At 41.6% G+C, this 17,951-nt stretch overlaps 1 long non-coding RNA gene across 1 annotated transcript; it reads right to left on the bottom strand.

The window, feature by feature from the left end:
• Positions 1 to 309: 309 nt before the first annotated feature.
• On the bottom strand, positions 310 to 17,928 carry LOC122481010. Its single transcript, XR_006296730.1, has 4 exons — positions 17,716 to 17,928; positions 11,635 to 11,768; positions 9,815 to 9,903; positions 310 to 839 (listed from the first exon to the last, which is right to left on the bottom strand). It is a non-coding gene; the product is annotated as an uncharacterized LOC122481010 (long non-coding RNA).
• Between the last annotated feature and the right edge of the window lie 23 nt (positions 17,929 to 17,951).

Here is a 17,951-nt window from a genome sequence, read left to right as displayed (position 1 = left end):
GGAAGTCTGGGGCCAGGGTGCAGGTGCTTTTTAACAGTACAGACATCACCCCCATTGCTGCAGTTAAGAATCACCGTGTCACTTGAGACACATTTGAAGAGAACACCTTTCCTTTATAAACATGCGACCATTGTGAAAGTTTGAGGTCAACCAATGCAAATAGCTACCTTTAGAGAAGGAAATGCAGTGCCCCCTGTGGGTCGAATGTCATACTAGGTATTTGTCTCATTCAAGCCTTATCCTGTAAGGCGGGTCTCACCTTGACCCATCACCATCACCATCACCATTTTACAGAGGAGAAAACAGGTCCTGAGAGGTTAAGTAACTTATTTAGGATCACACAGCCAATAGGTTGAACCAGAATTCAAACTCAAATCCATCATCACGACCCATACTGTTTCTAAAAGAGTAGGGTCATGTGTAAAAGTGCTACAAGAGGTTTAAAATATTACATAAATACTGGCCATCACATTATTACATGTGTTAACACATGAGGATTCACCGGGAGCTTTCGGCTTCGCTGCTCACGTGGATTTTCAGCTGTCGGTGAGGACAGCTCTTCTCCCTGGAGGAGACCGCAATGCTTCCTCGGTTACACTCGGGCCATTTTCCATCACAGCACTCCCCTGGTTCGCAAAGGGGCTGGCAGTGGAACCCGCAAGCCTCTCCCAACTGGCTCTAATGACACCACCTTGTCGTGTCCCCAAGCATCCTTTGGGGACCACCTCTAAGCCTTCAGAAGATGGGTGTCATCTGCTGAGGTGATGCCTTTTCCGGTTGGTCCAACCTGGCGTCCGAGACCAGCTTATGTGTTCATTCTTGTTCAGCCTCAAGGACACCTGGAAAGAAGAGATTTAATTATTATAAATTCTTCCTTGAATCCACTAATGTTGAGCACTGGTCCTACCTCCTCTGCCATGGCCGACATGCCGCTTTTCTGCAATCAAATCTATCACTTTTTCCAGTTTTGTTTCTTCTTTTAGGACTTCTGTTTATGGATGTTTAGACATAACTTCTGCACCCTGGGGTTATATTAAAATATTTATCTTTACATTTTAATACTTCCATGTTTCTTCTTTAATATTTAAATCTTTACTCTTAACTTAATTTTGGGTATAATCTGTGAGGTAAGAGAGTTAACTATTGTTTTTTCAAATTATTCTCCAATACTATTTATTAATTAATCCTTACCCCACTGACGTTTTACGACATTACATTGCATGTTCTTATATATACTTGTGTCAATTTCTGTACTTTTGACAAACTTTGAGACCTACAATTTTAGCCAGTCTATATAGGAAAGGAAAAATAATAGGTATATGCAAATACATTTTTCCCAGCTATTCCCTGGATCTGGGTAAGAAAGAGACCAAAATAGCGGGGGAAATTAAAAACAAATAGTGAATAATCAGAAGGGACTTACCAGCTCAATAAATAAAAGCTTGTAAGAATTTGCCCCGGTGTAAATGAAGTGTTACCGTTCTCCTTTAATGTAATGAAAAAGGAGTAAGCATAATCAAGATAGAGACATGCCTGTCAGAAAAATGCTTGGCTCCGTTTAATTCCTCTCCCCACCTCACTATTCATGAGCCAGCATATTTTATTTACTTACCCACCTTCAGGGTCAGGCCTGAGCATACTCTGAACAGAGTTCCTGCTGTGGGCAAAAATTATACTGGGAGTCCCTGTCTCAATAGGACCTGCCCCATTTGGTAACTGCAACTATTAAAGAGATAATTCATGGAAAGCAGTTACCACATGGCCTGGCTGTATCCATTTGCTAGAACTGCCATAACAAAACACCGTAGATTGGGTGGTTTAAACAATAGAAATTAAGTTTCTCACGGTTCTGAGGGCTGGAAATCCAAAATCAAAGTGTCATCAAGGTGCGTTTCTCCTGAGGCCTCTTTTCTTGGCTTGCAGATGGCACCTTCTCACTGTGTCCTTACACTGCCTTTTCTCAGTACACCTGCCTTCCTGGGGTCTCTTCCTCTTCTTTATAAGGACCCGTCATATTGGATTAGGGCCCACCCACATGACTTCATTTAATCTTAATTACTTCTTTAAAGGCCCTATCTCCAAGTACAGTCACAATCTGAAGCATACTGGGGGTTAGAACTTCAAAATACGAAGTTCAACATATGAATTTTGGGGGGATACGATTCACACAGTAACACGGGCATATATGAAGGAACGAATAAAAATTAGCAATTAGGAAGTACACGTGTTGGGCAAGGCAAACGAATACTGATGCAACCACAAGAGGAAACATATGAACAACTTTGCTCTTTCCTCCTTTTTGACAAAGAATAGATGTCTAATGTTCGAACAGCTGGGACACAACAGAAAGCCTTGTCCAAATAGCTACTGATTCAAACCAGGTCAGAGGATACTTGAAGACTAGAGCACAACAGCTCAGCAGGTGGACACTGCTAAGGGAAGTGAATTGGCTAATGGCCTCCCCAAACCATAGGTTACTATTTTAAATGTTACAAAAGACCGCGGAGCATGAGAAGATGAAAAATAAAACCAGTGTGGGTCCAATCTTCAAAGGAGGAGAACTGAGTGATAGGGGCAGTTTGGCTGCATGTGACTAAACTAAATTGCTGAGTACTAAGCCAGCTCTGGGCTAGAGGTAGATCACAGTCTTTTCTGTCCTGGGGCTCTCAGGAGAGAAAAGAGCTTTTTCCTTTTTTCTTTCTTTCTCACTAAAATCCTCTTGCAGTCCTTGAAGATGGAAAACGTCTGTGTGTTGGGCAAAGTCATGCAAAAGGGGCACAAACACGCTTGCCCCTAGTGCTACATAATGTGAATGTAAAAGAGGGCTTACCTGGGGAAAAAACTTCCAGGCAGATCTGAAGGAGCAGGGCAAGCCTCTGTGCTCTTGGTAGAGTTGTAAGCTTAGGCAGGGCATAGCTTCACTAGACTTATCAGGACCAAGCATTTAAGTAGAGAGTAGTCACCCACCTCCCATTACAGTGAAAAGTGACCCTCCCCCCAACATCGCTCTATGTATTTGTAGAAGAAGAGTAGGTAAATATGACGCTATGGAAGCCCCCAACTGAGAAAATGGCCTTGTTAAAAAGGGGATCACCCAAAGCTCAGGACCTAGTATTAGGTCATTCTCCCTCCAAGGGCTTTCAAGGCCCTCCAGATGGGCTCTGCTCAGTCAAGGAAAAGAATATGTACCTGCCATCGTAGGGAGGGCAATCCTCGCTACCTACAAATATCACTGGACTACTGCAGGTCAGTTGAAATGGCAGCACGTAGTGTAACTGATTTTTTTTAAGAGCTCTTGCATAGGTGTGGCCACACACGAAGGGTGAGCCGGGACTCTGCAGGACTCTTTTTTTGCATTAGGCCCAAATTATGACTTAAAAACCAACAAACAAAAGAGCACCTGGGTGGCTCAGTCGGTTGAGCGTCCGACTTCGGCTCAGGTCATGATCTCACAGCTCGTGAGTTTGAGCCCTGTGTCGGGCTCTGTGCTGATGGCTCGAGCCTGGAGCCTGCTTTGGATTCTGGGTCTCCCTCTGTCTCTGCCCCTAACCCACTCGCATTCTATCTCTGTCTCTCTCAAAAATAAATAAACATTAAAACAAACAAACAAAACAAGAAAACCATCTGGAGTCACATTGTGAGAAAAGGCCATGAACAAGGGATGTGCAGATTCCTTTTTGTCATTTGAAGACCACCAACAGTCTCTCATCCCCAGAATACAGACAGCCCTCTGAGTTCACTAAGTGATGAAATCTCTTCCTTTGATTTTCCACTCTGCTTCCTGTGCTCAGTTGCTCCCTGGACCCTGGACAAATGGTGGTTCAAATGCTATCATTAACACTATGAAGACAGTAAAAATGTCTGAAGCATATATTGTGGAGCAGACACAATTTACATCAAAGGAAGAGTGTCGCTTTAACCAAAAGATTGCATACATTTTTGGTAGTTAACAAAAACAAACAAACAAACAAACAAAAATCTGATGATTCTCAAATTTTTATCTCCAGCTTTCATCTCTCCCAACCCAGACACGTTCCCAACTACTGCCCAGGCGCCCCCATCTGAAGCTGCCTCATTCGAAGCATATCCAAAACAAACTCAGTTTTGTGAGTTATACTATCTACCGAAGTCATCCAAGTTAGAGCTTTCAGTCATCGTTGACCCCTAGGTCCTAATTAATTGATCATCAATTTGTATCAATTATACTGCTCAAGGGCCTCTGTTTTCATACTATTACAGTTTTGATCCTTATTGTTCCTGCCTTAGTTCAGTATCTTCTCTCAAGTAAACAACTGCTCAGCCTCTGAACTAATCTTCCTGCCTCCAGTTTCATTTTCATTTCTGAGTTTTGATCAGAGAACCACCCCTGTGAAACATGGTGGATGGGAATATAAGCCTGACCTCTCCTGAACAAAGTACTTTGCTTCAGGAGGGACAAATCAAGAATTCATTAGGTCCAATTCACAACAGAAAAGTGACAGAGCTGAGGAATACAGGGACAAATCTTTCCTGGTCAATGTGACTTGATGCTATGGTTTGATCCAATGATTTTGGCAGAGTTCTATGCATTCTCTTGGGAGGAGATGTTCTTGATGAGAGATGGGAAGACAGAGGGAAAATGGCTACTCAACTAGTGGGTTAAATTAGCCAAGACTCTATTAGGACTCAAGATAGGTGACCCTTACCCGTTGGGATAAGCACTGGGTGTCGTACAGATACCAATTTGACAGTAAATTATATTTAATTAAAAAAAATAGGTGACCCTTAGCTTTCCTTAATTAATATGCAAAAGAACTCGGATATGTACACACTCTAAAAATCATAAAACAAATTTTAATTTATAGAGAAAAAAATCACTCCTAAGTCTACCACCTGGTAATGACTACCATGTCTGTGCATACTCTTCTAGTCTTTTCCCAATATGCATACATATTTTAGATAGCTTCAATCATAGCCTTTGTCTTTGGTAAATATGTAGAATTATATATCTAAAGATGCACTAAATTAGAAAAACAATTGACCTGGGGCACCTGGCTGGGTCAGTCAGAAGAGTGTTACAACTCTTGATCTCAGGATTATGAGTTTGAACCCCACGTTGGGTGTAGGGATTACTAAAAATAAATAAACTTTAAAAAAGAAAAACAATCAACTCTACCTAATCTCATGCATTTCACTGGAGGACTTTTCAATCTGGAATAAGGACATCATTCATTAGAGAGTAGTTCCTAATGGTGAAGGGTGAAGTTGGAGCCTGGTTGTACCTACACAATTTTGTACAAAAGGAAGGGTGAAGAGTTTGGTAAGGTGCTACCCATTTAAAATCAATGGACTCCAGATATGGGGAACATGCCTAAAGTCTAGAAAATAAAAAAGAGAATCTCTTACCTTCATAACACATTCTTATTAGCAGCATCCTTAAAATAGAGTTAATAGTACCAGGTTCAGGGGCACTTGGGTGGCTCAGTCGGTTAAGCGTCCGACTTCAGCTCAAGTCATGATCTCGCAGTTTGTGAGTTCAAGCCCCTCGTCGGCCTCTGTGCTGACAGCTCAGAGCCTGAAGCCTGCTTCAGATTCTGTGTCTCCCTCTCTCTCTGCCCCTCCCCCACTCACACTCTGTCTCTCTCTCTCCTTCAAAAAATAAATAAACATTAAAAAAAATTTTTTTAATAGTACCTAGTTTACAGGGCTTTTGTGAGGAATAAATGATGTGAAATTGAGTTGTAAACTATTAAAAAATGGTACAAATGTAAGGAAAAACTATTAGTATCACTCCTAATCTGTATCTCTCACTAAACTCCAAACTCCTAAAAGACAACACCCTTGCTTTTTATCTCCCCACCGAATCCCCCAGAATGCTATAATATAGAAGCAGAAACAGAGCTCTGTTGGAGCTGAGAGAAACAATTTTTTCCAGAATTGTCAGGGACATCTCGCCAAGAGTTTTACAGGGGTAATAATAGGGACCCGGAGCTATTTTTAATATTTATAAAATTCTAACCTGATATTATACTATTATCAGCAGTACAGCTTTATAAGCTAAATAAAACATCAATGCCTTCTTTAATTTTTCTTGTTTTCCCTTTTGTATGCAATTATACAGAACAAATGTGTATCTCATAGAAAAATTAATTGTTGCTTTCTTTAATAAATACTGTGTGAGGCCCTGGGGTAACTGGCAAGGAAAAAAAGATGAATAAAAGAAGTCATAATCCTTGCCTTCATGGAACTCAGTCCAGGGAAGACAGACAAGTTTAATGTGCGAGTTGGCATTATACGACAAGGGCAATCACAATAAAGGGAATATATGGAGGACTGTTAACCTAGACTTAAGTGGGGCTGGGTGGTCACGAAAGGCTTCCTGGAGGAAGTCAAACCTTAAAAGACTTCTGGGAGTTATCCAGGCAAAGGCTGTGGGTAAAGGAAGAAAAAGAGGCCAAATAATATGTCCAGGAAGAAAGGAATATATGCAAAAGACAAAAGGAGACAGAAAACACTTGACCAAGAAACTTAGTTCAACAGGGTCCCCATGTAGAATCAGGGTACCGAAGTGGGTAAAGATAGGATTTGCAGAAGGATGACATTTTACCCCACCTTTTATTTTGAAAATTTTCACACCCAGAAAACACTTGAAAAACTAGTGCAATGAACAGCCATATACTACCGCCCAGCTACTCCAGGGAGTGGTGGAGGGGGTCAGCGGGGAGAGGGAGAGAGAGAATGAACGCATGAATCAACCAATCAGTAATAATCTGGCAGGGGCGCCTAGCTGACTCAGTTGGTCGAGTGTCCAACTCTTGATTTCAGCTTAGATCATGATCCCAGGCTTGTGAGATCGAGCCCCACATCGGGCTCTGTGCTGAGTGTGGAGCCTGCTTAGGATTCTCTCTCTCTCCCTCTTCCCCTCTCCCCTGCTTGTGCGCTCTCTCTCTCTCTAAAAATAAAAAATAAAAAAATTAATAATCTGGCAAAATGTTAATAACTGTTGATCAGTTGGGATTTCTAGCACTCTTCAGATGCTCCTTCTCCTCCAATCTGTAAATAGAAATCTTTCTAGATCTTTCCTCCAGTTTTTCCTCCCTTCCCTACTTGAGAAACTTTTTTTTTAAATTTTTTTTAATGTTTATTTTTATTTTTGAGACAGAGAGAGACAGAGCATGAACGGGGGAGGGGCAGAGAGAGAGGGAGACACAGAATCGGAAGCAGGCTCCAGGCTCTGAGCCGTCAGCCCAGAGCCCGATGCGGGGCTCGAACTCACGGACCGCAAGATCGTGACCTGAGCCGAAGTCGGACGCTTAACCGACCGAGCCACCCAGGCGCCCCGAGAAACTTTTAAGATTAACTGGTCATAAAAACATTCTGCTGTAATGTGCAGGCAATGGGAATATTTAGCCCAGATAAACCAGTGTCTCTCAACACATCTTTCATAACTAAGCCCCTAAGGAAAATTTTCAGACTTTTTTTTTTCTAATTGCCTCCTCAGGAAACTTTATACACAGATAAGCTGTAATTTGGCTTTGTAATGTGCATATATGTGTATTATACATACATATACATTATATATATTATGTATATATAATACATATGTTTTATACTTTAAAAAAGATTTTTTCACACCCCGAGAACCAATTTTTGCCTTCTTGTGGGCAATATCACTCCCAATGAGAATGATGGATGAACAGATCTAACACAAAGAGGAATAAATCAGATTATGACAGAATGAATTCCTATTCCAATTAGTTTCTAGAAACAATATTAATGTATTAGCTACTTCTCTAAATGTAAAGTAAGATAAATTCAAAGATTTTTTAACCAAAAAAAGTTCATTCCTAAGTCTTTGGGTCACATCTTCCATGAAAAACTTTTTATTATAAGCCACTTGGCCACCATAATTAACACCATAATGAACATGCTCCAGAGAACCCAACAGAGTGATAAAGGACCTAATTCATCAGTTGTCACCTGGTCCTGACAAAATGAATTAAATAACATAAGTCTCTTTTGGGAAAGGTAGGGGGAGAACCATAGTAATCCCAAGTAGTTTGGGGGCAACGTAGAGGGACCGACCCAAAGTATAGAAGTCCTAGAGATGGAGAATGCTCTTTGTAGGGGCAGCAAAATTTAGGCAGGCGTTGGAATGAGAAGATTTTATTGAAGACAAACTATCAACGACACCGTCTTACCAAGGTCTAGAGCAGTGCTGTTCAGCACACATTTAATGTAAGCAGTCTACGCAATTTTATTCTGGAAGCCACATTACGAAAGTAAAAAGGAACAAGTGAAAATAAGCTTAATAATAGATCTTATGTACTAGAGTTCTATGAAAAGATTATCACTTTCATATATTGCAACAGTGGCCAGTGCAAAAGAAATAATAATAATAAGCTATCAAGTCATGAAAAGATGCGAAGGAATCTGAAATGTCTGTTACTAGGTGAAAGAAGCCACTCTGAAAAGGCTACATACCGTATGACTCCAGCGATACGTCATCGGGCAAAGGACAAGCCACAGACAGTAAAAGGATGAGGGCTTTGCCAGGAGTGTGAGGAGAGGAAGAGGTGAATACGCGAAGCACTGGGGATTTTTAGGGCAGTGAGATTACTCTGAGTGATACTGTAATGGTGGATACATGACATCATACATTTGTCAAAACCTACTGAGTGCACAACACCAAGAGTGAGCCTTAATGAAAACTGTGCACTTTGGTGATAATGATGTATCAATATTGGTTCAATTACAACAAAGGTAATTCCTTAGCACAGGATGCTGATGGTAGGGAGGCTGTGCGTGAGAGGAGAGGGGATCTGTAAGAACTCTCTGTGCTTTCTGCTCAATTTTGCTGGGAACCTAAAACTACTCCAAAAAATAAAGTGTCTATTTTAAAATATACGTATATTTATAATATAGGCCATTTCAACATGCAATCCATATAAAACGTTACATTTGAGATATTTGGCATTCCTTTTTTCATTATAAATCTTTTCAAACAGGCATGTTTGTACACTTAGACCATTTCTAATTTGTAGTAAGCACATGTCAAGTGCTCAAAAGGCACATGTGGGACAGCACAAGTCTAGACAGTGGCGGCACCAAGCCACGCTGGATATGTGCATGAGGAAAATGTTTTTGCTGTGCAACCAAGCTTCTGAGTCTTCTTTCCACCCAGGTCACTGCCTCTCAGCTCTTGTCATATAGATATTTAGGAACAGCCTCCCCAAGGACCCCCTCCCCAGTCCAACCCCCCAGAGAGTATCACTCCAAAGATTTTCCTGATGGGACTCTGTCTAAAAGAGAGGCGTGAACACTGAAGAATATAAAGGATATATCACACCAGAGTTTCCTGAAAACACCATGAACTCCTCATTAATAAAAGGACAAAAAGCTTTCAGGTCCTGCACACTGTGCAAAAAAAGTGAAGAATTTATTAAAATGCAGTGCAGATTGGAATGCTACCTAGAAAATAGGTACTTAAGAAAAAAATAGTTGCTGTCAATGTAGAAATAAATAACTGGGCTTTGCCTCAGTTGGTGGAGATTATATAGATTTCTGGGCAACCAGGAACATTATTTATATAGATTTCCTAGCAACATTCCTGGAACTAATGTATAGGCTTCTCTCTAAGCCATGATATATTATAATCTACTCATGTTCTAAATGCTATTACCAAGATGTGGGTGCACCTCAGCTCAGAAAAGTTAGCTGTCATTTGAATTAGAAAAGGCACCACATTAAATCATAATCTGCCCTTTTATATTCATCATTTTCAGGTTCTATCACTCAGAGAAGCGAGAAGGAAAAAAGGCATTTATTTGCTTACCATTTTGAACAGCTCTTCCGAAGGAAGGGAAAAGAAAAGAACAGAAAGTGGCCTGACTATCACAAAAAAATATGCAGTCCCACAGAATCCTGAAAAGAAAACAGCATGATATAACACAGGCTGTATACATATAAGTTTTATTTATAGTCACAAAAACCATTTTTAAATGCCTAGCTCCCATCCGAGTCCTCTTTGAAATGAAGGAGAGGATTTAAATTAGTATTTAACCATATATGGTATTTTTCTTTTTTTTTTTAATTTATTTTTTTTCATATATGGTATTTTTCAAATTAAGAATTCTACATGAAAAGTCAAAATATTTTCCATATTTATAATTAAACCTTTCCAAATAAGTATATTAATATAATCTTAACATAATTTAATAAAATGACATGATATCTTGGACTTGATTTAAAATACCCCAACAAATAAAAATAATAATAAAAGTAACAGTGGCGGAAATATATGAAATAAAAATGAGAGAATGCTATGAACTGGTGACACCGAATGATAGATTCTTGGAGGTTTGTTATTCTCTCTCCACTATGTATAGCTCATATCTAAGGTTTTCCAAATAAAAAGGTTCAAAATTGTGGGTGGTAAGTTTTAAAATATATGGGTATCTTTAACAAAAGAAATTGTTAACTGGTTATTTCTGACTCAGGGCCTGGCACATGAGATTTACTATTTACTTACACCCTTTTAAACTGTTCACATGTTTTGATCAAACATTATTTTCTCACTAAAAAAAATCTACACACACACACACACACACACACACACACACACACACACACTAGTGTTTCGGTAAGGGTAGAACACTTACCACTTCCTGAGGATACTGGTTATGCATTTAGCTCTACACCTGATTAGTTGTGGGTCCTTAATCAAGTTACTTCTGAGCCTTATTAAATAAGGATAACATTTAAATGAAAAAATATATTTGAAAATACCCAACACAGTGTCTGGCACAATATGGGTATTCACACAGTGTTGATTTAAATGACATTTAATACTTGGGGACAACTAGATTTACTATGGAGACAGGCCCACTCCTAACATGTGGGGGGCCAGGAGCAAAAGGAGAAAAAGAGGCATTATCCCATATTGTTTTTCTCTTTCCACCCCATGGAGGACATCCCAACAACTCCATCAAGCTCCACCACCCCCAGCAGCTGCCCTTTGACCACTCCTGGGGCCAAGGTGAAGGGGGTAGAGTGGGATAATGTATTCTTAGTATTCCCTGTCCCCTGGGTAGGGATGTGACTGCAGAGGAGCCTGAGTAGTTCCTTTCAAAGCAAAGAGCTCAGGGTAGGGGACCCAGGTGCCTGAACTAAAAGCTGTACCGATCTGGGGCACCCGGGTGGCTCCGTTGGTTAAGTGTCTGACTCTTAATTTTGGCTCAGGTTATGATCTCATGGTTCGTGAGATCAAGCCCGCATCAGGCTCTGCACTGACAACGTGGAGCCAGCTTGGGATTCTCTCCCAGTCTCTCTCTCTCTGCCACTCTCCTGCTCATGCTCTCTGAATGAACGAATGAATGAATGAATGAATGAATAAATAAGCTGTACTGAATAGAGACCAGCTGTTATACTGAACAACTCAACAGAGTAAGAGTCAGAAGACATGGATTCGTGTCCCAGTTCTCCAGTAATTTCATGTGACCTCAGGCCATGTCTTTACCTAGCTGTGCCTCAATTTTCTCATATATCCATCTAATAAATATTTATTGGGCTCCAGTTACGGGCTAGACATGCATCTAGATACTGTGAATACACAGAGAACACCACAGACAATAGCCTTTATCTTCAGAGACTTACCATTCTGATAGGGAACAAGCCATGAAGATATCTGGGGCAAATGTAGTCCACACAAAGGGTCTCTTCTACATCAAAAGTTTCGTGATTAATCTGGCAAGTTGACATGTTCATTAAATACAAATAACAAAAGAATCCTAAGGGAAAAAAATATCATATGTTAAATTATAATGCAATATTATAAAGAGTGCAAAACATGCCTTTTATTTTTTCTTCTTTTTCATTAATTTTTTTGAGTGTAGTTGACACGCAATGTTACCTTTCAGGTATACGACACAGTCATTCGGCAAGTCTAACCATGATGCTATCCTCACCACAAGTGTCGCTACCATCTGTCGCCATACAATGCTATTACAGTATCATTGAATATATTCCTTATGCTGTGCCGTTGATTCCTGCGACCCATTCATTCCGAGACTGGAAGCCTGTATCTCCCACCGCCCTTTATTCATTTTGCCCTTCCCCCCTTCCCTCCCTTCTGGCACCCACCAGTTTGTTCTCTGTGCATACAGGTGTGATTTTTGTTGTCTGTTTACTCACTTAAAACATGCCTTTTAGTATCTGTTCTCTAAGAACATTCACAACTACTGCTCTAATTTTAATCACAAGAATTATCACCATCCGCAGTACAAAATCCAATCTCAAAATGTGCCATTTTCTTTGTATTATTACCCAATTTATTTATGTATATTTTATGTGGAAGATAAACTTATATAAAAGATAATCTAATCACAACGTGTTTATCCACATTAATTTTTTAGTAAATATGTTAATCTATCAGGTGCTTCATAAAACATTTATTTCAAAAAAGGTTAATAATGAGCTTTATTATTTCATAAACACAGAAAAAGGAATTCACAGAAAATGAATAAAATGAATAAAGTGTGTAATCAAGCACAATCTAAGAATAGCTTATATTTATGCTAAACCAATTAAGATTGGGTGCAGCTTCCTGACTATATCCACTATGGGGTGTTTGGGGTCAGCGCAGAGCATTTGGTCAGGCAGCTAGGAGTCAAGTGAGATGTTAAAGAAGACTGTGGAGAATTTTTTCTGAAACGGTGGGTAATAAGTAACAACGGATCTTATGAGTCGTTTAGTTCCAGTCTGACCTGAAAGTAGTTACACAAGGAGAGCTCCAAAGCTCAGATCATTCTAGGCCTTTCATCCCACACCTTCTCAAGAGTGAAGAGCTGCCCAGTTAACGTAAAATCTCAGCTATAAGGAACTATTTATACTTATTAGATCTCACAATTAGAAACATCTTGGGGCACCTTGGTGGCTCAGTCTGTTGAGTGTCCAACTTTTGGCTCAGGCCATAATCTCACAGTTCGTGAGTTCAAGCCCCGCATCTGGCTCTGTGCCAAATTATCTGTCTCCCTCTCTCTCTGGACCACCTCCCTTCGTGTGCGAGGGCACTCTTTCTCAAAGATAAACATCAAAAAAAAAAAAAAAAGAAAGAAACATCTCAAGCCACGGCGAATTTCTAGATAAAATGGAAAGCAGCCATAATGCAATGGGACCAAGTTTTCTCTTACCCATCTCAGTTCAAAATAAGCAAAATAGAAGTGTGTGCTAAGCTTTGGAAGTAGGAGAGCATTTTATTGCAGCTACTTCCACTAGATGGCACTAAAGACTCTTTTAGGAATCAGGCTCTTTTAGGGGGAAAAGAAAATCAGGGTGAGGCAGTAGGAGGAATGAGGTTGCCTAGGCCGAAGTTGCAGAGGGAAAGGTAGAGTTAAGGGAAGCCCCTCCTAGAAGATAGCTTCCATGAAAGCAGGGATTTCTGCTCTACGCAATGATGTATCTGGGCACACAGTCAAAAGTCCCTGCCCTCATTACCGTTCTAGTGGGGAGCAAGCCACAAAGACATTTGGGGAAAACATACTCCAGGTGCTCAAAGGATATCTGATGAAGAAATGAAGGTCCTGAATAGCCACTGAAGATCATGACCAAATTAGGGTTTCAGGAAGATTTTTGACAGGGTCATAGAGAATGGACTGGAAACAGGGACACTAATTAGTAATCCAAAGAAAGCCTGGTAAGGACTTGAACTAAAAAGCAGGAATAATAGGCATAGAAGGGAGGGAGTAAATTCAGAGATATGATGTGGGCAATAGTGATAACAGTAAAAAAAAAAAAAAGAGCTCCCATATAAAACATGGGCTAGTGCTCTATAAACGCCACCTCCAAATCTCACAACCATCAGGGAGGATGAAGATTTTTTTTTTTTTAAATAGGGCTGAGGACCCTGGGGAATACCAGTTAAGAGCCCGGTGGAAGAAATAGTGCACTGCAGGCAGAAAGAGAAGGATTGGTTAGAGAGGCAGGAAGTGGAAGGAAAGTCGAGAACAGTGTTATAGCAACCAAGGGAGGAGAAAGAGAAAGTTTCAAGAAATGAGGCAGCGTTGAAAGCAGGGGCACCTGGCTCAGTTGGTACAGCACGTGGCTCTCCAAGTCTTGAGCTCCAGCCCCACGATGGGTGTCTCCTTCTCTCTCTCCGGGAGGGAGCTTACTTTAAAAACAAACAAAAACGATAGCAAATTCTGTTTGATCATAACTGAAAAGTATTCACTGGATTTAACAAGTTGGAAGTTACCAGGGACTCTGGCAAAAGCAATTTTCAGAGAAATGGTGACAGCAAAAGCCAGATCCTAGTGTTTAGGAGTAAAATGCAAGAATTAGAGAAGCAAGTGTAGACTCTTCTTTTTAAGAGGCCACGGGAAATCAGGAGCTAGAGAGGGGCATAGGGTAGGAGATTTAAGCATGAGCAGGAGTTGAAAGAAAAGTCCACCAGAAAGGAACGGATGAAGACAGAGGAGAGAGAACAGGCAGATGAGGCTGGGCCTCAGAGCACAGATCCTAGGAGAAAGGATTCTCTTTCCCTTGAAGGAAGGAAAAAGGATGGGGAGTGAGAAAGAAGTTTAATGGTGAAAGGTAAGTCCGGCATAGCTCTCTAGTTCACCTTCTATGTATATTCACTCAGTCTCTGCTGGTGCTAATCGATCAAAATGTCCAAGCAAGCCCTGATTTCTTGATGGGTCACCCTGCTTTTCCATCCTTCCTGCCTTTGGTACTTTCCCTGTCCTGGGCTACGAGAGTGGGCTGAAATTCTTTAGATACCCCAATGGACCTGATCACTTTCATCAGTCCTATTCCTCTGACCCTGTGACTTCTGTCCTTCCCTGTAACTATTTGCTGCCTGGGGTCCTCAGAAAAGATGAAGTAGTCTGTTAGCATGGAATGAAACACTGAGCTGATCCTCGGAAAGGAGAATCCTTAACTAATCCTCGCCTGTGATCTCACGCTATTATCACCTATGGTCTGCACTAGCCACAAAACTCTTGGTTGCCTGTTGTCCTGTTTATCCTCCTTAATTGGGCATCATCATTTCCTGCCTCGCCAATAACAAGTCCTTATTACATGTCTACTGATTAGGCACTAGGTTCGTTCCCAAGGGTCCTCATCTTAATAGAGACACAGTGTATTTGTGCGTGTGTGTGGTGCATACATATATACATGCACCCACACACACATTCATAATAAAAACACTTAATACTACCACGTGACACAAACTGAAAAGAGGAAAGTAGAGGAAAAGAGCCACTGGGGCTCAAATTTGGGGCTCTGAAGCAACAGGGAATTTCGAGGCAGTAGTGTAAAGCAGGCCTGACCTCAAAGGACGGGGAGGTTTAAATAGTAAAGGTGGAAGAATTCTGCAGACAAAACTGGCAAAGGCCAAGAAGTGTGTTTGACCACGTTTAGGGGGGTAACTAAAAGGCCAGGTTTATCGATGTATTAGGGAATCCAGATTTTATCCTATGGCGATAGGGAGCTAGTGCAACTTTCAGAATGAAGACTGACTTGTACCATGTTTTCACATGTTTTTAGAATTAATTTGGGAAAAATCATAGGATTGGTTGAAAAAAAATGGAGGGCAGGGATAATTCAGAGACTACCGTAATATCTGAGGTGAGGGCGTAATACTACAGGTAAGGGTCCTGTATCATCCTAAAATTCTATGCAGTATGATGTTGGCAGTGGGCATGGAAAGAAATTGGTACCTGCCTGGACATGGAAAAAGAGAAAGGAAGCCAGGAACACTATAAGGTTTCAAGCTGGAGAGAAGGGGGAATAATGATATCCTTGAGAGAATAAAATAGGAAAGTTCAGAGAGCACAGTTTAGTGAGCGAAAAAGTTCAATGAAGTTTAAGGTACGTGGGGTTTAGGAAGATGGGGACACAATGAGTGCAGATTTAGAACAGCTGTGACCAAAGCTCAGGGGAGAAAGTGTGGATGTGGGAATCATCTACGTAACATGACAAATAGAGAAAAAAAGGTAGGGTATAAAGAGGACGAAGGGAAACCAGGGAAGGAGAGTGTGAGAAACAGCCCAAGAGATTAGGCCAGAAGAGTAGAGGATTTACAAAAAGAAAGCAAGTTTTAAGGATGAGGAAGTACATAACAATGGTAAGTACTAAAGAGGCTGTATATTGGGGAAAGTATATTGACGAAAAGTGACTTGGTCACTTGTAATCTACAAGTGAAAAGTTTCAACAGAAGAGAGGGGCGCCTGGGTGGTTGTCGGTTAGGCTTCCGACTTCAGCTCAGGTCATGATCTCGCGGTTCATGGGTTCGAGCCCCACATTGGGCTCTGTGCTGACAGCTCAGAGCCTGGAGCATGTTTCAGATTCTCTTTCTCCCTCTCTGTCTCTGCCCCTCCTCCGCTGGTGCTCTCTCTCAAAAATAAATAAACATGAAAAAAAAATTTTTTTTTAAAGGAGGAGTTAGTTTATTTGAGGGAGGAAAAAAATAGGTGGTGATGAACACAGAAAGCAGGACAATTCTTTTGAGAAATATAGTGGTGAGAGTCACAAAAGTCAGCTAAATTGAAAGTCAGCTGAGTCGAGGGGGGATGTGCATCCCCCTTTAGGACTTGATCACAACTCTTGGCAGAAAGAACATGCTAGTAAAGGAGTGACTGAAAATGTAGGAGCAGCAAAGTTTTGGAGAGCCAGGAGAGGTTGGAGTAAAAGAGCAAAGGTCTTGAGGAAGAGAAGAAAGGCGGTCAGGACGGGTGTGAGAGGAGGTGCAACAAACCATAGATTTTTAAGCAGAAAGTGAGTGAGTTTTCCAGCTAGTCTTGCTTTTCTCACCCCATTCAAGTTACCTGCTGAGTACATAAGGTATTAGATGCTAGAAAGGAGAGTCTGAGTCAGAAGGAGGAGGAGAAGCTGAAGATATCCAGGTAAGGACTATTTTTTAAGACCTTCGTGGTCATACTCATTTTTAGAAATCACAAATCATTTTTTATGTAACAGTGGCATTGGACTCATTGCCATGCTGTATTTTGGAAATGGCCAAACATTTCCATTTTTAAAAACGTTTATAGTTTTCATACTCTAAAGTCAAGTGTTATTTTGTTTTGGGTTTCAGATCCTGTTATTTTTGTAAGCTTAGGTTCCAGGCTAAGTGTGCCTCTAGCATGAACTCAATGAAACAGCTGCCCATTGGGTCCAAATCAACTAGGGAAAGTCAGGAACAAAACCAGCAGTGAGAGAACCGGGCATACTGGACAAGCTTAAGGGACTGGAAATAGAACAGTGGAGGGGAAGCAGCTAGAGGGTTACCAATTGTGGAGATACAGGTCCCAGATCTCGGGTGTGGCAAAGCCCCCACAGGGCCGAATAAGGAAACTCCTGGTGAGGATACTTGAAGAAGGAGACAAAGAAATTGCCAAGGCTGCCTGTCGCGTTCATCTTCCCAATTATTTTGTGAGCCCACAAAGGGTTCCCTCCCTCTTGGCCAGGAGCCACTCTCCCATTGTGACCAGTCACAGCACCCCTTGGACTGACTGATCAAAACAGCCGGACAAACTTGCCCCGTTTCTGGTGTACGGAACTGTAGGCTTCTGGGTGACAAATACCTAACCCCTCTGGCCTTCCGCGCCCCTGGCCCCGACGGGTCACACAACGGCTTCTTCACCCCAGGGAACCACGAAGCCAGCCCTCGGTTCAACGGTCTCCCAGACGGGTCCCCAGAACCTCGGGGCCCTGAGCCCCGGGAAACGAAGCTCTTGTAACCTGCATGCTGAGCCTGGGGGATTCCTGGACTAAAATAAGCTGAGGAGGCCCAGGCGGGAACTCGTGGGCTCAGGCCGGCCGAGCAGACACGTCCTTCATAGCGTCCGAAGCCTCTGGGACGAGGACCCCTCGTCCTACAACTCCCAGCAAGCTGTGCGCTGAGCAACTGACAGCGCCACCCGCCAATGGAAGGGCCCGGTCTGGGTCCGTGGGCCCAATCCGAGGGCGCAAAGGAG

Source organism: Prionailurus bengalensis, chromosome C1, assembly GCF_016509475.1.
Source record: "Prionailurus bengalensis isolate Pbe53 chromosome C1, Fcat_Pben_1.1_paternal_pri, whole genome shotgun sequence".
NCBI lineage: Eukaryota > Metazoa > Chordata > Mammalia > Carnivora > Felidae > Prionailurus > Prionailurus bengalensis.
Note: the sequence above shows the minus strand (reverse complement) of the source record. Positions and strands in the feature narration are given on the sequence as shown.